The sequence below is a fragment of the Elephantulus edwardii genome, unplaced genomic scaffold (assembly GCF_000299155.1).
Source record: "Elephantulus edwardii isolate Elephantulus edwardi_28Jun2011 unplaced genomic scaffold, EleEdw1.0 scaffold00133, whole genome shotgun sequence".
NCBI classification, from domain to species: Eukaryota; Metazoa; Chordata; class Mammalia; order Macroscelidea; family Macroscelididae; genus Elephantulus; species Elephantulus edwardii.
Genome location: NW_006399883.1, coordinates 7,279,077 through 7,284,574, shown reverse-complemented (window position 1 = coordinate 7,284,574; position 5,498 = coordinate 7,279,077). Strand labels below are relative to the sequence as shown.

Genomic DNA, 5,498 nt, shown 5'->3' with positions numbered 1-5,498 from the left:
AAAACCCCGTTGAGAAGGTTTACTCTGTAACACATGGCTTGCCAGGAGTCAGAGCCAACTAGACAGCAATGGATGTGGGTCCTTTGGGTTTTGCCTCCTTTACTAGGTTCCTCCTCCCTCTGACTTTGAAACCCTTTCATGGCTGGCCCTTCACCATGCACGAGGCTGATGCCTCTGAACTGATCATAGGAGCCAATTCCCATTAAATGGTCAGCTATCCATCCACTTATCAGTGTCATTTATCACTACATCCTTGCCAATTCAACACGTAGTCTTCCTTCTAGTCAACTCTTCAGTGAAAGTGAGATCAGACACAGCCTTTCTTTCAGTTCCCAGAGGCATGAGCAGGGAGGGACTCTCCAGTGGTCTCCATGTGGCTTGGAAAGGTGTATTTAGCACAAATGGTGTATTCTTTCTTCTCATTTTGAATTTTAATAACAAGTAATTCCTTAACAGAAGGAAATGAAGCTTTGATGGAAAAAGTTTAAAAAATTATTATTACTACTAATAATAATAATACAAGGAATTAGCATGGGGTCAGGGGGAAAAGGGACATCACGTGGACTGGGAACTGAGCAAACTAGGCTGCTTCCCAGCCAGTCTTTGCTGCAGGGTCTGAACGCATCATAGAGAGAAGAAATTGAAAGCATCTTCTAATCCATTCCAGAAAAAAAAAAAAAAAGGAAAACCTCAGGGGAGGAAAAGCAAGTGGAAAATGTATTTGTGTGTTTGCTGCATTTGGATCTCTCCAGAAAAGGCAAGTGTACACAATGGTGGCCCTTATTTCCTAAGAATGTTGATTCTCTGCATTCAAAGACTTCTATCTGGAGAGCTGTTGAAGGCTTTGAAGACCACCTGGAGCTCCAGAAGCTCTGGTAGCAGTATGGGCAAGACATTTGGTTGCTAACTGAAAGGTCAGAGGTTTGAACAAACTACTCCTTGAGAGAAAGATAAAACAGTTTGTTTGCATAAAGATTTACAGGCTGGGAAACTGTGTGGGGTGGTTCTATTCTGTCATGTAGGATCATTATGAACTGGAATTGATGCAATGACAGTGTTGGTTTTACTTGCTGTCAGTCTGAATAGTGATCCTATATGAACAACAGCTCTGACCTCTGTGGTATTCTGTGCCATCCTCATCGTCTCCGATGCACATGAGCCCATTGCTGCTGTCACTGTATGTGGAATTTATTTTTCAATATGACTTTCCTAGCTATGGAACCTGACTCTGCCCTGTGTATGAGTGGAAATATGTGAATCGGGAGTGTTAGCTTATTCATAAGGGGTTTGGCCAGTCTCACTGATCTATAAGGGGCTGGTCTCACCATTAAGTTGAGCCATTCAGGAAGCAAAGAGTTTCTCTCTCACCACCAGAAAAGAAGTAGGCATGCAGTGAACACCCTTTACGACCAGACATTCTTGCACCCAGCTAGACTTACAGCAGCAGCAGCCATGGCAGAAGCAGAGAACCAGAGAGTCAACAGGAGATGAACCTGTTACTCCACCCTCCACAAACAGAACCAGAGGTAAGCTAAGAGCCTTAGACAAAGCTTGTTGGACAACTAGGGGTAAGCGGTAGGGTTTTTGCCCAAGGTTTTTTGACAACTTGAGGCGGGGGAATGTGAGCCAGTGTTGGCAGGATTGAGAACTTTGTAAACTTGTCTTAAGCTGCAAGGCTCAAGTCTGAGGTGCTTGTGAACACATTTTGGAAGCTCTCCAGACTGAATTCTGCAATTAACCTGGATTATAACCTTTTAACATGCCCAATATGGCTCTGTGTATTCTGTGGGCTATCACATCAGATTTTGGGCCCAGTAAAGCAGTAAGGTTGTTGTTGAGATGAGTAGAAATAGGTACAGGAGCGTGGAAGACACATCTGACCTCGTGGGAATTGGTTTTGTGTTATTGATGGTGCTGATAGGGACAATTTTCCTTTGTGAAGTTGGTAAAAGTCAGATATGGCCATCCCCACATGGCCCTTGCTCTTTTTACACCATGTCAAGTCATCTAGTTGAAGGTCTCTCTTAGCTGACTCTCCACCTTTCCAAGCAGGATGGCCCTTTCTGAGAAATAGCTTCTCCTAGCAACATGCCCAAAGTGTATGAGATGAAGCTTCACTATCCTTGCATCCAAGGAGCACTCTGGCTGTATTTTCCCCCAAGACATACCTGTTTTTTTTTACAGTTTGTGTATATTCAGGTGCTCTTCTCCAACACCCCAACTCAAAGGCATCAATTCTTCTATCATCCTTATTCACTATCCATGTCTTAATACACATCGCAAAGTATTGAAAATACCATGACCTAAATAAGGCACACCTTAGTCTTCAAGCTGACATTATTGTTCCTCAATAATTTGAACAGGTCTCTAATAGTAGGCTTTCTGAATGCCATATGTCTCCTGATCTCCTGACTGCTGGTGCCAAGGGTATTGATTGTGGATCCAGATAAAATTATATACTCGACAATTTTAATTTTGTTTCCATCTGTTCTGATGTTGCTTATTGGTCTAAGGGTAAAATATTTTTGTTTTCCCCATCAACAAATGAATGGATAGAGAAGCTGTGGTATATTCACACAATGCAATACTGTGCTGCATTGAAAAACAAGGAACTCATGCAATATTACTCAACATGGGTGACTCTGGAGGACATTATGCTGAGTGAAGTACCACAGTCACAAAAGGACAAATACTGCATGGGGCCACTGTTGTAAAACAGGACTGACCTTGGGGTTGGAAAGAGACTGGGAAAGATGGGTTCAATGATGTATACTGCATTGAAACAGATGATGGAGAAAACTGTTTAAAAGGGATATGTGATTAGTTATTTTTGTCATGACAGGAGTCTAGAGCGAAGGCTACATGGTGGAGTGGACCTGAGGGAGGGTTTGTTAAACAATGAAAGAATTTTTCTTTTACTTTTCCAAGAGGGTAGTGTACTAGGGGGGAGGGTTGGGAGGGGAGAAAAGTGCAACAATGAATGAATGGAAATCCAACGTCTCTGTACATTTTTACTGAAATTAATAATAAATTTAAATTAAACAAACAAACAAACAAAACCCAAAACATAAATATGTCGGAAACTTTGCCAGAGATTAGTGGCCCAGTGGAAGATGTTGGTTCTTCTTGAACGGAACCTTGAACCTGAAGAACAGGACTTGAAAAGTAATGCCTGAAAGCGGCCCAGGGATGTTCTCCAGAAGGAGGAGGAGACGGAGGTGAAGTACCGAGGAAACTGGAAAGCCTCTGAGAGCTGATCCTACAGCCTTGACCACAGACACAAAAAACTCAGGAAACTGAGAGCTTCAGAGGCCTCCCCAAACCTCTCACAGTCACGAGGGGCAAGACGAGAGAGAGAGAGAGAGGTGCCGCAGAGTCTCTCCAGCTTATTCTTCCAACCGTGGATCTTCCGATTATGTCTGTGTTCAGGCTCCTCCATCTTCTAAGGACACCAGTCCTTATCAGGCATGTGTGAACCACAACAGATCCCCAGAGGAGGACCATGAGCACATTGTTCCACACCAGGAGCCTGGGAAAGGCTACAGTAATACTTTTCAAGACAGAATGGGGCTCATTCAAGGACAACTGAGTGAATCTCAGAATAAAGGGGTGAGTTAAAGCAAGGAGCACAAATCTCCCCACCAGGAAGAACACCTGACGGATCCCAGTGGAGATGAGAAGTCACCTGCTCTGAGCAGAGAGAAATTACATGGGGCCCTTTTCAAAGAGGAGAACCAAAGGCCACTCTCAGGAGATACCACAAAGGGAAGCCACCTCTGCTGGTGCCAAAAGAGAGAGATAGAGAGAAGACATTTGTACCGCCCCTGGAGGTTGCTTCAGACAACCACCTTAAAAAGCCAAAGCACAAAGACTCAGAGAAAACCAAATCAGACAAAAATAAGCAAAGTGTGCACAGTTTAGACACTGCAGAGGGGCCAGGAGACTTACTGTTCAAGGTAAAAAAAGAAGCCTTCCAACAATCCCAAGACTCAAGAAGGAAAACGGAAAATGTCCAATCTGGATAGAAAACCAGGGGGCTTTCTAAAGTTGAGGAGGCCAAAATGAATGATGAATTTGGGCCATCCACCATTTCTTTTGAGTCATACTTCAGTTATGACCAGCACCAGAAGAGAAAGAAAACAACCGTGAAGACTTGAGCCACTGCTCTTGGAGAGAAAGGAGTTTTTAAAAAAGTGATTCTAAAAGCTCTAAGAGAAACCTGGACTTGGCCCCAAAGTTACGTAAGGTGAATAAAAACAAATCAGAGAAATGGCTGTTGCCTGGAGTAGACTCAGCCAAGCTGAAAAAGACTCCCATCGATGTATTGCCAGTGTTGCCGGACCTCCAATTCCCTGTGATACAAGCCAACTACCATCCACTTCCTTCTCTTGAATAAATGTCCTTGCAACCAAAGTGAAACGGACTTACATCACTTCAGGAAGAGGAAGAAGCCGGGTTTACTGGACACAGAATTAATTCTAAGATGTGGTTGTATTCTGGTCCCTAGTGTGCCTATTTCCCAAAAACGATGACCTTGCACCAGCAGTGGATCAGAGTACTGAGAAACAACATTGATTCAATCTTCAAAGTAGGAGGAGTCCCACAACATCTTCTTGAGCCTGTCTTAAAGAGGTGTATGCCTCGTCAGCTGTATCAAATTAAGGAGTACATGTTAAGTGAGGATACAGACCACTTACGGAAAATTCACTGTCACTGAGACCTTAAAGAAGGCAGGTCACAAGAGTGTGAGTCATGGCAGGCAATGTGCCTGAGGCTTCATGATACTCGGGAGCAGTGGTTACGATTATTGATGAAGAACTTCTAATCTGCACATGCCAACAAGCCCAAAGACCAACAAGCAAAGATGGCCTTTGTCAACTCTGTGGCCAGGCCACCTCTTGCTATCAGAAGTTTGGAACAGGTGGAGCAGCTGCCCCTGAGAGGATCCAGCTCAAGCCCACCCTGAACATCACAGGAAGCAGCCACACTTCCTTTAGCAGTGGCTGCAGCAACGCTTTCACCTCTTCACTGATGAGTGATCTTACAACGGCCGTGTAAGTGCCCACTTGACACCTGTGGTCAGCAGCTCTGTTTGCTATGATCCTAGGAAACTACTGGCTGCCAGAAAAATCACCCCAATGATGGCCAAGACGATTAAAGCGCTCAAGAACAGATTGTCCCAACGATAAATAAGGACTTGCCTGGGAGATGTAATTTAGGGTGGAAGAAGTACAAGGACAGTGGGGGCTGGGAAAGGGACTTTCCCAAGGGATTCAGAATCTTTTGTTTATGGAAACTTTGATCTCAGGTTCTGTAGTTTTCAGGTATTGAACCTGTGAACTTGTGCACCACACCCACTGCCTACCTGCCTGGCAAATGCTTGAGAATTCTGAAGAATATGTGAAGCTTCAGCCACACTGAAGATTTTAAAGTCAATTATACTTTTCTTGTTAACGAACCTTTTTGGAAAGTATAAAATATAGTTTTATATAGTAAAT

General features: G+C 43.8%; 1 pseudogene; it reads left to right on the top strand.

Moving 5' to 3' along the window:
- The first annotated feature begins 3,042 nt into the window (after nt 1-3,042).
- LOC102857441 lies at nt 3,043-5,189 on the top strand (annotated as a pseudogene).
- Nucleotides 5,190-5,498: the final 309 nt, after the last annotated feature.